Below are 17,757 nucleotides of genomic sequence, written 5' to 3' on the forward strand. Positions count from 1 at the left end.
GTTGGTAGGGGAACTCAGGCCTACCTCCACACTGGGTTCCAGCCCAGGGACCCTACAACATGCCATCAAGATCTGCACTGTCCTAAACCTTTACTGCTGTATCCCCATGGGCTACTTCCTACCTTGCCTTCGCTCTTTTCCTTTTTTTTTAGGGCAAAGCAGACTTGACTAAATAGTTTGTGGTTACCACCAACTATAATTCCTCAAGGCTTTGCAGATTATATCCCCTGGCTCTGCCCCGTGTCTTTCAGGTAATGTAGCAGCCCCTTTCTAATAACGCTCCATTTCCCTGGTGCTTTTACTAAATAATAATGTATGGGTTTTTTAACCTTAAGATGTTTGAATTCCTCAAAAAGCTTTTCCCTTTCTTTATCAAAGCCCCAGCATACCCAGAAAAGCGACCACCTTACTGAGGGCACATAGTCCATCTTAGTGTCTATTTATTTGAAAAAGATTCTTGGTTAAGTCACAATGTCCCAAGGGCACCAGAGCCTTCCCCCCACCCCCAAGGCCCCACCCCTGGCCAAACTGGAAGCCGGAGCAGGGTCAGGGGGCCTGATCCCCATTGCCTGGGGTGGGGTGGGGCTGAAATCAGCCCCCTGCCTCCGCCTAGGACAGAAGCAGGGACCCAGGCTCCCCACAGCTTCCCGCGCAGCTCGACCCAGTGGGGGGATAGGGGGGTCAGAGCTGCAGCCCAGCCATGATAAGAAAGCATGGGCAGCTGTGGGGAGCCCTCAGTGGACCCTCCATCTGCTCGCAGTGCAGGGAGCCCGAGGAGAGCAGCCCTCAGCCCGTGTCTCTGCCCCCGGCCCCCCGCCCCCCGCCCAGGGCAGGTGGAGTGTCCACACCACTGCAGCTCCCCACAGCTGCCCGTGCAGCTCTTATTTTATGGCCAGACAGCAGCTCTGAGCCCCTCCCCCCACACGGACAGCTGTAGGAAGCTGGCACAGAGTCACGGACCCTCCACCTGCCCTGGGCCGGGTGGGAGGCTGCTCTCAGCCCCCCTGCATGGCGGGTAGGTGGAGGGTCCACACAGCTCCCACAACTGCCCGGACTCCCCAGACAGGCTCCACACAGGCCTGGCCAGGTGTGGGGCCTAGGGGAGAAGATGAGGGGAAGGGGGCAGGGTCCACCCCAGCAAAAAGTGGGAGGATCACAGCCTAAAATAGGGAAAGAACAAGTCAAAAATTACTTAGACAAATTAGATGTCTTCAAATCACCAGGGCCAGATGAAATGCATCCTAAAATATTCAAGGAGCTGACTGAGGAGATATCTGAGCCATTAGCGATTATCTTTGAAAAGTCATGGAAGACAGGAGACATTCCAGAAGACTGGAAAAGGGCAAATCTAGTGCCCATCTATAAAAAAGGGAAATAAGGACAAACTGGGGAATTACAGACCACTCAGCTTAATTTCTGTACCCGGAAAGATAATTGAGCAAATAATTAAGTAATCAAGTTGCAAACACCTAGAAGATAATAAGGTGATAAATAACAGTCAGCATGGATTTGTCAAGAACAAATCATGTCAAACCAACCTGATCGCTTTCTTTGGCAGGGTAACAAGCCTTGTGGATGGGAGGAGGGGGGAAGGGGTAGACGTGGTATATCTTGACTTTAGTAAGGCTTTTGATACTGTTTCGCATGACCGTCTCATAAACAAACTAGGGAAATACAACCTAGATGGAGCTACTATAAGGTGGGTGCATAACTGGTTGGAAAATCGTTCCCAGAGAGTAGTTATCAGTGGTTCACAGTCATGCTGAAAGGGCATAATGAGTGGGGTCCCGCAGGGATCGGTTCTGGGTCCGGTTCTGTTCAATAGCTTCATCAATGATTTATATAATGGCATGGAGAGTACATTTATAAAGTTTGCAGACGATACCAAGCTGGGAGGGGTTGCAAGTGCTTTGGAGGATAGGATTAAAATTCAAAATGAACTGGACAAACTGGAGAAATGGTCTGAAGTGAATTGGATGAAATTCAATAAGGACAAATGCAAAGTACTCCACATAGGAAGGAACAATCAGTTGCACACATACAAAATGGGAAATGACCGCCTAGGAAGGAGTACTGTGGAAAGGAATCTGGGGGTCATAGTGGATCACAAGCTAAATATGAGTCAACAGTGTAACGCTGTTGCAAAAAAAGCAAACATCATTCTGGGATGTATTAGCAGGAGTGTTGTAAGCAAGACACGAGAAGTAATTCTTCCGCTCTACTCCGCGCTGATTGGGCCTCAACTGGAGTATTGTGTCCAGTTCTGGGTGCCACATTTCAGGAAAGATGTGGACAAATTGGAGAAAGTCCAGAGAAGAGCAACAAAAATGATTAAAGGTCTAGAAAACATGACCTATGAGGGAAGACTGGAAAAAATGGGTTTGTTTAGTCTGGAAAAGTGATGACTGAGAGGGGACATAACAGTTTTCAAGTACATAAAAGGTTGTTACAAGGAGGAGGGAGAAAAATTGTGGTTTTTTTTACCTCTGAGGATAGGACAAGAAGCAATGGGCTTAAATTGTGGCAAGTGCGGTTTAGGTTGGACATTAGGAAAAACTTCCTAACTGTCAGAGTGGTTAAGCGCTGGAATAAATTGCCTAGGGAGGTTGTAGAATCTCCATCCTTGGGGATTTTTAAGAGCAGGTTGGACAAACACCTGTCAGGGATGATCTAGATAATACTAAGGACTGGAAGGGACCTCGCGAGGTCATCTAATCCAGTCTCCTGCACTGAAAGCAGGACTAAGTAATAACTAGACCATAATATTAAATAAGGTCAGGCTGATAATACTTCCCTGTAGTGTACCATTTTTAATATTATATATATTGGATGTAACTTTCCCACCTCAGACCTGCATGGTCCTTTCACTCAAAAATTCTCTAATCCACCCATACATTCTTTCCCTTATCCCTAGTGCACCTACTTTGTACAACAAACCTTCCATCCATCGCATGTCATATGTCTTTTCAGTACCTAGAAAGACCGCTATCATGGAGCCCTTGTGCCTCATACTTTTTGGTATTCCCATTTCTCATTTAGCAATGGAGCATCTTCCTCTCCTAAAACCATTCTGCACCTTATCTGTAATGCCATTATTTTCCAAAGAGGCCACCAATCTTTCTGTCACTATTCTCTTCATAATTTTAGCTAGACAGAACCTAAGGGCAATTGGCCTACACAATTCCTTCCTGTTCTCAGCTAATGGGCTGTAGACAGGCCCCTCCTGTTCCTCCACAGCTGAACTTCACCTCTAATTAGTCCTCATTGCTTCCTGGCTCCTCCTCCTCCATGTGCAGCCTAGGCAGTTAATTGGCCCACCTAGCCACCTTAACCCCTTCAGGCCTGATGTGGGGCAGACACCCCACCGCAGGTCCTGAAAGAAGGAGAGTTTGGGGGGACAATAATGAAGAACAGACCAAGGAACTGGGTCACCATCATGGCTGCCACCCCCACCTCTTCTAAGACCCTAGGCCTTCATCATCCTAGTCCTGAGAGATGTCCTGACCAAACCAGGCCAGAGAGATAGAGCGAGAGACCCAGATAACATCGCCACCTGTATTGGCTCCACCTGGGATGAAATGGGATTTGTCCTTAACAACAACCGCTGCAGCTCCTGGCATAGGTGCTGGAACTCAGGTCTGACTGCACCCCCTGGCTTGAAGTGGTTTCCAGCCACAGGGTTTTTAGTTTGGGTCAATGACTCTCAGCACCCGCACTATGCAAATTGTTCCAGCACCCCTGGCTCCAGCTCATCTCAACTAACTTTCCTTTTACCCAGCAGAGAGTTATTACTATCTATGATACCCACTAAGAGATTGTCAGACAAAGGGATTTTTACCTCGAAAACTCTCTCCAGCTAAAGGGAAAGGGAACAAAGGACATTGTGAAAATGAAAGCCTTATTTACTACTTTAGAGTTCAGATGCCTTAACCGTTGTGCATTCTTTTCTGTGTCTTTAACAAAAGGTTACAAGGCTTGTTAATGGCATGTTTGCCATGGTACCAAGCAGGTTGAGGTCGCTGCATACCAAACCTTGTTTAAAATTGGCTAATGTTGGACAGTGACTGGGTTATGTTAACAGCTTTTGACTTTTGGGCCCATATATTCCATCTAAATTAATACACCGCCTCACAATTACCTCATAGGTCAGCAGCAAAAATTCTGTAGGGTGAATAATTGTACTGTGGTTCCATTGCACAGGGCTTGTTGCACATGGGAATTCATGCAGGGGGTCCTTCAGCTTTGCAAGTCATGGAGCACAGCTCTATGTGGGGTGTCTGTGCCCCAAGGGGGGGCAGCTAGAGGGAGATAGAGTAGGGCTGGAGGTTTGGCTGCATGTTAATCATTTGAAAAATGGGATTTGAATTTTCTACCTACAGCAACTTTTGTCACAATGCAGCTATGTTTGCACGCACACACACCTAAAGCTCACTGGCATTGGTGCACGCTGGGACAGTCAGGGGAGCTGCCCCCTACTGCCTAAGCAGGGGCGACAGTGCCTAGAGGAGGCACATGTGTCACTGCATCCTGGGATTTTTCTGCTGCACGGAGAGAGCTGGGAGGAATGTGAACCAGCCAAACCAGTAACACAGGCAGGGTTAAATATGCAAAGATAATGTTGCATGAAGACAACCTGTGGCAGCCCAGGCAAAAGTGAATAGCGTTTAGGCCCTGATTTAGGAAAGCCTCTCTAGTCAGGTTTCAGAGTAACAGCCGTGTTAGTCTGTATTCGCAAAAAGAAAAGGAGTACTTGTGGCACCTTAGAGACTAACCAATTTATTTGAGCATGAGCTTTCGTGAGCTACAGCTCACTTCATCGGATGCATACTGTGGAAACTACAGAAGACATTATATACACACAGAGACCATGAAACAATACCTCCTCCCACCCCACTCTCCTGCTGGTAATAGCTTATCTAAAGTGATCATCAAGTTGGGCCATTTCCAGCACAAATCCAGGTTTTCTCACCCTCCGCCCCCCGCCCACACAAACTCACTCTCCTGCTGGTAATAGCCCATCCAAAGTGACCGCTCTCTTTAAAATGTGTATGATAATCAAAACCTGGATTTGTGCTGGAAATGGTCCACCTTGATTATCATACACATTTTAAAGAGAGTGGTCACTTTGGATGGGCTATCACCAGCAGGAGAGTGAGTTTGTGTGTGTGTGGGGGGGGGGGGGGGGAGCGGAGGGTGAGAAAACCTGGATTTGTGCTGGAAATGGCCCAACTTGATGATCACTTTAAATAAGCTATTACCAGCAGGAGAGTGGGGTGGGAGGAGGTATTGTTTCATGGTCTCTGTGTATATAATGTCTTCTGTAGTTTCCACAGTATGCATCCGATGAAGTGAGCTGTAGCTCACGAAAGCTCATGCTCAAATAAATTGGTTAGTCTCTAAGGTGCCACAAGTACTCCCTCTCTAGTCAGTTTTCAGAGTAACAGCCGTGTTAGTCTGTATTCGCAAAAAGAAAAGGAGGACTTGTGGCACGTTAGAGACTAACACATTTATTTGAGCATAAGCTTTCGTGAGCTACATTGGAATGCATCCGATGAAGTGAGCTGTAGCTCGCGAAAGCTTATGCTCAAATAAATTTGTTAGTCTCTAAGGTGCCACAAGTCCTCCTTTCCTCTAGTCAGTGTAGCGCTTAAGCATATGCATAAGGGCTACCCTAAATCAGGGCCTTTGAGTAAGTATTAACCAGGGTGTACGTGGACATGTTCAGAGCCAACCATGTTACAAACTAGTGTGCACAAAACCTGGTAGCCTAGGCACCAGTGCCATTCATCCCTTGTGTACGTTAACGAGAGCAGGGCTAAACTGTTCCATTAAGATGCCCTCCCTCCCGCCCCTCCCAGCAGCAAATGGCATGCGCGACAAATGCACTTTTCACCAAAAATGCCTGTGGGGCTGAAAATTTTCAGGTTTTCGTTTAAAATCCCAACCTGATCCCCCCTCCCCATCCCCGTTTTTAACACAAGCAAAACAAAGCTTTGCCTTTTGTTTTTGACGAAAACCCCCCAAAAGTTGAAGAAAATATGTGATGACAATTGCAAGATGAACCCAACCCTCAGCTTTTGGTTCATTTTTCCCCTTTGCTACAATAAACAGCACTGCCTAGAAGCAGGGAGTCGATGGCCTGTAGCTATTACAGGGCTCGATTCCACAAGCCCCTCTGCACACAGAACTATTTGGTCTAGCGAGAACTAACAGTGTGTGCTGTGTACTTTGCCTTGCTTTAGATAGCATGACTCACAGGATCCTTACTCATGTGGTCACATGCCTAGGCGTGGCTGTTGTCATTGTTAAGCTTTGTCTCCTGAGAGTAAGAAATAGAATCACTGGTTTACTGCCCGGGAAACATAAGAACCACTTCCAATAAATATTATGATTCACAGTTATCACTTCTCTGTCTTGAACTGTCCTAGAGTGTTGTTGTGCACTGTTAAACAGCTTCTGCCTTCCACCCCAGAAGTGGCTGCATGCCAATGGTGGGATCCTTTTATATTACATACACACACACCTATACTTTATTATTTATTCAACACTCAAAAATATAATAGCCTGGTAGGAGAAGCACAGTCTTTGACCTGAAGACCTGACAGTTTATGGCCCTGATCTTGTAGCTGCAGTGGGGTGCCGCATGGGAGCAGTAATCTGCCAACATGAGTTGCGAGATTAAGGTCCCACGCAGATCAGAGCATAAAGCAAGGATAGGAGAGGGACTGGGGGAACCAAATATGTGGATCACACTGATCAGGGCATTCCAAATCTCAGGTTAGTGATGCACACTCTTTAACAGCTCCAGAATATATGGACACGCTCTCTAAATATAATTGATTTTCCATTTAAAACACCTCTCCAGCCCTTAATGGTGTCAGCTATTATATATTTCTATTATTTTACTTCTCCCCCCACCCTCCCAAGCTTAGCCCATGAAGGAGGAGGGGCTCATATGTAATAATTTAGCAATACCGTTCTGTATTAATTCATGAGCATTGTATGTGACCCAGTCATGGGAATGTTTCCTGTATGACGACATGGGATTAATCCACTGCACTCATGTGTTAGTTACATTTATTAACTTGGCAGGAAACAAGCAGGAATTTAACACAACAGGTCCAGAGAAAACACTGGTGACTAAACAGGTCAGGAGGGTAAGAAACAATGCCTGGGCTATTAGCTGTGAAAATCCCTCTTCCTTGGCTCCAGCCCAAAGTTACACAGCTTTTTGCAAAGACTGCGAGTGGGCAGCTGAATAGGACTTAAAAGGGTTAAAACGACTCTCGCTCGCTCACTTGCTTTCAGGGGCAGGTGTCCGGGAGCTGACGCAGAGACAGGTCTTGCAAGGGAGTCTGAAACAGATGAGCTTCCATGCTTTACTTTTTACTGTTCCTGCTGCTAAGATCAAACAGTACTTTGGTTTAAGAAGGCTGTCTGGTCACCGTATGAACCGCTGGTCACAGCTCGTGGAGGGAAGATGTGCAGATCCCAAGCCCAGTTGGATCTGCTGAGAAATCACAGTTGGGATACAGGGGGCTATAGCCAGTCTAAAAGAGAGGGAGAATTGCAGGTTTCCACCCTGAGAGAGGTGAGGGCACGGGGCCTGTCACCTGCAGGGGGGCGCTCAGACTGGAGAGGGCTCACAGGTGCAGTTAGCCTTGTAACCGTGACATACCCTTTTCCAAGTAACTGCCTGCCTTTCTTTCACATTTTGGAGCACCTGGGGCTGGCTAATGTTGGCCCAGAGGAAGGCTGGGGAAGGACTGGATGAAAATAGTTCCTTCAGCTGTGTTTGTTACCTTCAGCCTTTGGCTTTATTCTCCCCTGTGTATCTGTGACATTCACAGAATATTGTTAAGCTTCTTGAAGAAATAAACTTTTTAATGGGGGGAGGGAAACAAAAACACCAACCCATAAACAACTAAACAATAACTCTTTGGGGTTTCTGATTGAAATCTCCTGGGTTAAAATAGGGCCATGCAGTGTTAGCAGCTTTCACGTGGATCATGAGGCTCGTGCTACTTGCCTGGCTGCTGGAGTCAAGAGATTGCATGAGAATCTCAGCTTGCATTTAAAACAATAAATTGCGTTTCTCTCTCTCCAGGTGGTGGAGGAAAGCCTGAAAACATGATGCACCCTAAATGCACAGAAACCAGAAGGCAGAGGAAAGCAACACAGCATTCATTGCTTTTTAAACGATCTCAGGATTGTAAAGCCAATCTCAGGACTTCTGGAGGCCTGACTCATGATTTTTCCATGCACGGGGTTGGCGGTACTGGCCATGTGACCAAAAATGGGCACGAAAACCCATCAACTGAGAAAGAGGGTAGTAGCATGATGCATCCTGGGGACGAGTCCGGGCGGCAGCAAGAGCCCAGAGGAAGCTAGTTTCAGCAGAAAATCCGCTCCCGAGGGAGAGAGGAAGCAGCCTTGACATCTCCTCCTCTCTCAAAATGCGACTCCTCCCTCCAGGAGATGGGAATGTGGGGATTAGAGATGCCTTGGCCAGAGCAAGTGTTTCATCTGTCTCAGGCATTCCCTAGAAGCAAGAACCCTGGACCCACTTCTTTCAGGGCGGTAAGGCTTTTAGTTTCACTCTACAAACACGCCCTGCATACCAACCCCGGGTCACAGGCAGGCGTCTCAAACCCCACCTAACTGCAGTCGGCCACGAGGGCATGAAATATAACTCAAAGCCCTCCGCACACACCTTTGGCGAGCAGCATGTGTAGTTCTGCCACGCACGTGTCGGTGAAAAAGAACGGTGCACCACACAGGGCGCAGCCATGAGCTCAGGGCTCCTGGGAGGAACTCCGGATTGGGAATCGCAGACGTATCTTCTCTACCAGGGAAGAAACTGCTAGAAATCCCGGAAAGGATTCAGAACATTTTATGAACCACTGATGGTTCTTTATGACAAAGAGATGCAGTCATTGCACTACTAAAGCCCCACTGACCAGCTGCTTGATCTAAATTTAGGCCGATTTGTAACTGGGGAAATGTACTACCATTAGAAACAGCAAAACCGGGGCCGGAGCCTTCACCACAGTCCGGGGCAGAATAAGACCACAAAGCTAGAGCCTGCAGTGGCTCAGCTATTACTGCGATGAGGCCTAGACAGTCTTTTGAAATTGAAAAACTTTCCCCAGAGACAGCACCGTGAGAAGGTGCTGAAGGCATGTGAGGTCCAACAACCTGGCGAGCTAGGTCAGCCGCAGTTTTGAGTCCTGGGAGAGCCACCCAAGCCGGCTAGGGGAGGGACCAGATGAATAGCAGTCCCTGGGTCCTCCAGGCTGGGGGCTGGGTGATAGGCCAACAACAGTTAAGCAATTGTTTGACTTGCAAAACAATTAAGTTGCAAAACCACAAGGTAGCTATTCCAGCAAACAGGGACGGCACAGCCTTGTTCATGCCTTTCTGATGGCGTGTGAAGGATTCAGATTCAGATACTGAAAATCTGGGCCTACAGTCATGGTGCGAGGGGGGTGCAGTGGATTTTATACTGACTGGGAGGTGGTTTCGAGTGGCTGGGCTGGAGGAGGTAGGGCTTTAGGCATGAGGTGGTTATTGCGGGGGGGCAGGAGGGGGGTTCTCTGCTGTGATTTTAACCAGTGGCAGATTTAGAGTTAGCAGGGCCCTGTGTGCAGCTTTATTTCCCGCCCCCTCCCTCCCCCCCACCGGGACCCAGCCAAGAAAAAGAACATTCTCTCTTATCTCCCCCTTCATTCTTTTTTTCTTCACCCTCCTCCTATATTATAAGTAATGGGAAGTAAGTGAAAATAAAGTGAGGTACCTTGCTTGGGGCAGGGGGTTGGGGTGCAGCAGGGGGTGTGGGCTCTGGGAGGAAGTTTGGGAGTGAAGCAGCGTGGAGGGAGGGAGGGTAGGCAGAGAGTCGCCTTAGCCCTGCTGCTGGCACGTCTCTGTGCGCCCCTTGGGGAGAAAGGGGCAGCGGGTCTCCGTGTGCTGCCCGGGGCAAGAGCAGCACACAAGCCACCTGCCCCCTGCCAGGGGCGCACAGAGACGTGCCAGCAGCTGGCCACTTCCAGGAGTGGCATGGGGCCACTGTCCACAGCACGTAGGCAGCCTCCCTACCTCAGCCCTGCTGCGCCGCCGGCCAGGACTCAGGGGGAGGTTGTCAGATATTTGTCCTGCATTTTGGGAACCCCCCCGTCATTGGAGGCCCTGTGCCACCGCAATGGTTTGTTTCATGGTAAATCCGCTTCTGGTTTTAACCTATTAAGGGAGAGCAAGGAAATGGCATGTTAGGACATGTGTGAGTCTGGCCAGCTCTTCAGCTCAGAGCTCCTGCACGGTGGTACAATGGCTTTGCCATTTCGGGGAGATTTCAAACATTGCCCGGGGTGGGTTGCAAAGCAGAGTGACCCCCACCAACCCAGGTGCCACAGGTGCTATGCAGGGCAGTGATGCAGTCCTCGGTTTAGCATACAGTATTTACTCAGCAAATGCCACTGTCGCGAAGCTCAGTGTGAATCGCCTCCCTCTCTTTTGGCCTACGTGATTTAATTCATTCACATGATCACTGACCAAATATCCCACTTGCATTCTTACTACCAAGCCAGCTAGGCTTTGGGCCTCCTTCTCCCACTGAGCAACGGCCGCCCATTTCACACATGGCTGTTAATGCTGACGAGAGGGTACAAGATACACAACACACTTGGCTGTGCAGATAATTATTCAGAGTGGTATGAGCACAGGACTGGGAGCCAGGAACTGCCCAAGTTCGTGCCTGGCATTTCAGCTGGGATTGTACTTGGGGCAGCTAGCCCCGTCTGCCATTCACGTGACACACGCTCTTTTTAGTGCACTAGCTCGAGCAAGGCTACCACAAGGCTGTCTCCTGGTGCTGCAAGTTATACCTCTGGCTCAAAGCATGGAACCATGGTCTAACCCCAGCTCTGCCAGACTCTCCCTCTGAGGCCTTTAGCAAATGACTAGAGGCTCATCTCCACTACGCAGGCTCTGCAGACACAGCAGAGTCCTAGCATAGAGGCTGCGTCTGTCGACAGGAGTGTTTCTGCAGGTATAGTAACACCACCTCCCTGAACACTGACAGAACGACTCTTCTCTTGGCATAGCTGGATCCAGACTGGGGGCTTTGCCAGCATGGCCGTGTCGGCTAGCGGGTGTGACTTCAATAGGAACAAGGCCCTTAAATACTTCTAAGGATCTTCCATGCTGCTCCTGCATTCGGCATCTGTGGTATGTCCTCTTGCAAGGAGCTGGTACCATCTTTGCGGATAATAGCCCAGTGATGACTTGCTCCTGCTTGTTTTTCCATTGTGAAGAACAGCAGCTGTTTGTTGTGCCAGCCCCGACAATACGGGTGTAGTTTCTTCTCTTAATGGTTTACAAATGTCAAAGTCTGGATGGTGCATTTCACTTCCCCTCATGCAAAATTAAAGCAAAGGCAGCTCCATGCCCTGCTGGCTGAGCCCACTTGCCGACGTGCTGTGTATGCCAGGGAGGGGAATGCTTTGCAGCTTTTCTATAATATTCAGAAGGTTGTAGCTGGGAGCACTGCATACTTGGCCTGTGAGCCCCCCATGCCTCTTGCTGTCGATTTTATTGTGAAGTTGCTTTCCAAGGATAAACTAAAGTGACAACGGTAGCAATTTTGGTCCTATAAATTAGAGCTCAAAAATCTAAAAACTAACTTAAAGCCAGACATTAAATATCCTCCTCTGTCAGGAGAGCTGAAGGTGCAGTGACCTGTTTATAGGGTGCACGTAATGAGCTTACATTCTCTACAGACACGGCCAGTAAGTGGGGGGAGAAGGAACAGAAGTGCAGGGAGGTGAAGTGACTTGCCTGAGTTCACGCTGCAGGACAGCACTGGGAGTAGAGCCCAGGCATCCTGAGCCCAGTCCAGGACCCTATCTGCTAGCCACCATTTCCTAACAACGGGTGAAACTCTAGGGTTTGGTTCAGATAAGCATAGGTACCCTTTGAAGGCTCTCTATCTCCTCCAAGACTCTCCCTTTCTCTACCTGACATGCGCTATCCCCCAAAATAGCCATTCAAGCTCCTTTTCTCCTCATGACATCAAATAGATTCCAGCTCTCCCCCTCCCCATGCTCCCAAATCCCATCTTACCTCGTGGACTTTAAGGCCAGAAGGTACCATCATGATCACCTAGTCTGACCTCCTGCACATTGCGACCCACAGAACCTCATCCACTCACTCCTATCATAGACCTGAGCCCTTTACAAGGGCTAGGGTGGGAACAAGCAAGGTGAAGAAGCTGTGTCTAGGGGAAGACAGTCGAAGAGAGTAAGGGCCCTATTTGATGTTACATGGAACAATGACCTGCAGTAGGTTCAGGAGGAAATGATAGGGCTGTTCAAACTGACCTGATTGATAAGAGGGCCAGCCAATGTGTATCTTACACTTGATGAATTTAGCTTAAGAGAGACACTTTTTTATTTTTAATATAGAACAGTGATGATTGGTGTATTATCCTTGACTAGTTACTATGGCACATTACATCAGAAAAGAATCGAATTAGAGCAGCTTTGTTAGTTACATGGGATGGTTAGTATAGAATTTGTTTCCTCTGGGTGCTATTTCTGCCACTCTGTTCCCTGGGCACACAATTTAATATAAATGTATAATAAGTCTTATTATAAACTGAGGGTATATTATTCTGGAAGCTACCAATTTGTGTTCTGTCTTTACAATCAAGCTAAATGAAAGATCATAAAAATCCCTGTTGTGAAGAAGTGATGCTGAAATGCATTGGGATTCATACTACTTAAGAAAATCAGGTAGACGAAAACAACAGCATTCAAAATCATACCTGTGTCTGAGGGAGAAAGTCTGAGATCTGCCACTGTCAAACTATAATAAAGTCTAGATTTTTAAGAGATGAGAATACCAGGCTGATGGATTTGAAGTAAGTAAAACAAGGCCACTACCCCTTTAACTCATGAGCGAGCACATGAGTTATGCTGGTTTTGCTCTCCCCTCAGAAACAAGGGCAGGAGAAATTCATTGGGCTAGCACCAGGCAGAGATAAAACAGAAAATTGCCCTGGTGTAGTGGTGCAGTATGAAGCATTGACAGGGTTGCTACATTCACTGAGACACTACTGAGTAGAAAATTGTGTCTGACCGTGTGGAGAGAATCAATGGAGATGGGTCAGCTCTTGTTAATTACAGTTTGCTGTCTGTTAAGCCAGTAGCCATTATGCCCTCTATCGTCCAAACCTGGACTCTGCAAACGTGCCATTTAATTTTGGCAGAAAAAGTCAATCCACAACCCCCTGAAGGAAAACTGTAGTAGATTCAGGCTAGTCTGTTAAACAAGGCCAGCAGACCTGAAGATCAACCATTTGTATGTTTAGCCAGTCTTAGAACAGAAGCTTATGAGAGTTCATTACAACATGGCAAGACAGATTTTGCTGACTGTAGCCTCAACATGGATGCTCCTCAGGGCTGTGGTGAGCTGGAGCCGGTTCGCACCGGTTCGCTGGAACCGGTTGTTAAATTTAGAAGCCTCCTAAATTTAAGAACCGGCCAAAAGTGGGGCCTTAGGCGCCGACTCCGTGGGTGCTCCGGGGCTGGTGCCCCGCCCCCTGCCCCAGCACACCTCTGCTCCGCCTCCTCTGCTTCCCCCCCCCCCCCCGCTTCCACGAGTCAGCTGTTGGCGTGGGAAGCTGGGGCAGGCTGAGAAGCAGGCGGCGGCTTCCTGCTCAGGCCCAGGGAGGCGGAGTGGAGGGGAGCTCGGGCGGGGGAGCATGAGGAGGGCCGCCCGCGCCGCAGCAGGTAACTCCGGGGGGGACGACGGGGACGGGGACAGGCAGGGGAACCGCTCCCTGCCCCAGCTCACCTCCGCCTCCCTGGGCCTGAGCACGAAGCCGCCGCCTGCTTCTCAGCCCTCCCCGGCTTCCCGCCGAACAGCTGATTCGCGGGAAGCCAGGGCCGGAGAAGCAGGGCAGGGCGGCGCGTTCAGGGGAGGAGGCAGAGGTGGAGCGGAGGTGAGCTGAGGCGCGGGGAGCTGCCGGTGGGTGCTCTGCACCCACCAAATTTTCCCCATGGGTGCTCCAGCCCTGGAGCACCCACAGAGTCGGCGCCTGAGGCGCCACTTTTGATGTGATCAGTGGGGGAGCAGCTGCTCCCCCTGCTCCCACCCAGCTACGGTCCCCCACCCCTAGGAGCCAGAGGGACCTGCCGGATGCTTCCTGGGAGCTGCCTCAGGTAAGCACCGCCGGGACTCCCCACCTCACCCCCCCGGCAGGTCCCTCTGGCTCTTAGGGGCGGGGCGGGCACTCACTACGGTGGCCCACGAGACCCTCCTGCCCGGTTCTGGGGGCAGTCAGGGGACAAGGGTAGATGGGGCAGAGGTCCGGGGGGGGTGTCAAGGAACGCGGGGGGTTGGATGGGGCAGGAGTCCCGGGGGGGGGGGGGAGGTGGGCCACGACCCCCTCGTAGGGTGAGGAGGGAACCGGTGGTTAAGATTTTGGCAGCTCATCGCTGCCTCAGGGTGAGCATTTGCTGAAAGAAGCCCCGTGCAGAACCAGCAAGACACCATCATGGAGGAGGGAGCTACAACACAAAGAGTAAATAACAGAGGGAGGAAGGATGTTTTGTAGCTAAGCCACAGAAGGTGCAGCCGAGAGGCAGCCGGCATTATTATTCAGTAATTATTAGGACTGGCAGTTGTTCCAAGCTATACCCCTGATTACCTGGGTGCCTGGGCTCAGATTTCCTAGCAGTAAAATGGGGAAATGCCATAGGAATGGAGTGAAGCTTAGTGTCTGTAAAGCAAGATTAGAGAAATAGATGGAGGTTTAAAGTAACCTCTGTGCCACAGAGGCTGCCAACGGTAGAGAATGATGATGATATTTAGGGCCGTCAAGCGATTAAAAAAATTAATCACGATTAATCGCGCTGTTAAACGATAGAACACCATTTATTTACATCTTTTTGGATGTTTTCTACATTTTAAAATATGTTGATTTCAGTTCAACACAGAACACAGTGTACAGTGCTCACTATATTTTTGATTACAAATATTTGCACTGTAAAAAAAAAAAAAAACTTCTCCATTCACCTCATACAAGAACTGTCGTGCAATCTCTTTATCATGTACCTATAAATGTAGAAGTACAAAAAATAACTGCATTCAAAAAGAAAACAATGTGAAACTTTAGAGCCTACAAGTCCACTCAGTGCTACTTCTTGATCAGCCAATCGCTCAAACAAGTTTGTTGATATTTGCAGGAGATAATGCTGCCCACTTCTTGTTTACAATGTCACCTAAAAGTGAGAACAGGCATTTGCATGGCACTGTTGTAGCTGGTGTCACAAGATATTTACGTGCTAGATGCGGTAAAGATTCATATGTCCCTTCATGCTTCAACCACCATTCTAGAGGACATGCGTCCATACTGATGACGGGTTCTGCTTGATAACGACCCAAAGCAGTGCGGACCGACATGTTCATTTTCATCATCTGAGTCAGATGCCACCAGCAGAAGGCTGATTTTCTTTTTTAGTGGTTTGGGTCCTGTAATTTCCACATTAGAGTGTTGCTCTTTTAAGACTTCAGAAAGCATGCACCACACCTCGTCCCTTTTGGAAGGCACTTCAGAGACTTAAACCTTGGGTCGAGAGCTGTAGCTATCTTTAGAAATCTCACATTGGTACCTTCTTTGCGTTGTCAAATCTGCAGTGAACGTGTTCTTCAAATGAACAGCATGTGCTGGGTCATCATCCAAGACTGCTATGACATAAAATACATGGCAGAATGCGGGTAAAAAGAGCAGGAGACCTACAATTCTTCCCCAAGGAGCTGTCACAAATTTAATGAATGCATTTTTTTTAATAAGCATCATCAACATGGAAGCATGTCCTCTGGAATGGTGGCCAAAGCATGAAGGGGCATCTGAATGTATAGCAGATCTGGCACTTAAATACCTGGCTACAAAAGTGCCATGCGAACACCTATTCTCATTTTCAGGTGACATTGTAAATAAGAAGAGGGCAGCATTATCTCCCGTATATGTAAACAAACTTGTTTGTCTTAGCCATTGGCTGAACAAGAAGTTGGACTGAATGGACTTGTAGGCACTAAAGTTTTACATTGTTAAATAACTGCATTCAAAAACAAAACAAACAAAAAAATCAACATTTGTAAATTGCACGTTCACAATAGAGATTGCATTACAGTAGTTGTATGAGGATAAAAAATAGTATTTTTCAATTCACATTTTTACAGTGCAAATATTTGTAATCAAAATAATACTATAAAGTGAGCACTGTACACTTTGTATTCTGTGTTATAATTGAAATCAATATATTTGAAAATGTAGAAAACATCCAGAAGTATTTAATAAATTTCAATTGGTATTCTATTGTTTAACGGTGTGATTAAAATTGTGATTAATCACAATTAATATTTTTGAGTTAATTGCAGTTAACTCACACGATTAATTGACAGCCCTAATGATATTGTCTCTCTGGCACTCTTCTGAATCATGGCTAACAACCCCCCCTTTGTATAATAGACTATTCCCAAGGAGAATGAGCATTATTTCTATTTATGCTACATGCATTCATTCTTGGTGCATCTCAGCCCATTTACAGTTATCATATCCTAGCTGCCTTTGGGTCTAAGTTACCGCTGAAAAAAAACAACCCATGACACAGTTCAAAATCATGCAGATAATGTTCCATTACCACAGTTTGAACACTTGCACAAGGCTGTTACCCAAGATTAAGTGTTAAATTTCTATGTAAGAACAATACTGGAATAAGTTTCAGTTTTCAGCATCTACGAACAGCTCAGTAAAATACAAATAATAGCTCACGAATAACCCAGTCTTCCATTTGTATACACTATATTCCTAACAACGCCTCAAGTCAGAGCTCCAGCCTGCTCAAGAAACAGTAAGAATAATCTGCCACTTCTTTAAGTGAGCCTATGGGATACTTTACTATCTATGAGCCACGTAAACAAACTAAATATCCTCACACAAGTTATGTACATCCAAAGCAACTCAGAGGGAATTTGAGTCATTTCTCATGTTTTGACTTTGGATTCTCAGAAAGGCTCCTTAGAGAAAGAGCTAATTCCGTGTGTGTTTAATCGGATACGGAAAGGGATGTATATTTGCAGCACTGTCAGGTGCTGCCTCGATTCAGAGCTCTGGGTATAATGCCTTTAGTGGAAACATGGTGGTAGGAGAATGCAAAGAAGCCATAAGGTACGCGACTTCCACACAAATCAGACAGGTAGTCTCCAACTTCACCCTGGTCTATGCTTCAGTTTTGCCAGCATATACATATTGGTCAGGGTATGATTTCCCCCCTCACCCTGACTGACATAGCTATGCCAGCAAAAGCTCCCATGTAGATGCAGTTGTACCTGCAAGAGCGACAGGTGGGGATATTTCCCAGGGAATGTCTTACTGCTAAATGATGAATTAGCAATTGACTAAGCCCTCAATGGTTAACTCATTGTTTTTAATGTAGCCTCACACTCTACAAGGCAGAAGGAATGGGGGGGGGGGGGGAAGAGACAGTATAGTAGAGACACACACCCAGAGAGAGAGAGAGTGAGATGTGCATTTCCCCTTTAAGTATGCTGATCCCTGTCTTAAGTACACTGCCTTGTTAATTAGATCAGCAAGCCGAGACCCACCTCAGCTGATGCCTCCAGGACTGTCCTGTGTCCCCCCTACTCTATGGAAGATGGGGTAAGCAGGGTGCAGGGGGGACACACCCTGACATT

The sequence above is a fragment of the Lepidochelys olivacea genome (assembly GCF_965140295.1).
Source record: "Lepidochelys olivacea isolate rLepOli2 genome assembly, chromosome: 6".
In the NCBI taxonomy this organism is placed as follows: Eukaryota; Metazoa; Chordata; order Testudines; family Cheloniidae; genus Lepidochelys; species Lepidochelys olivacea.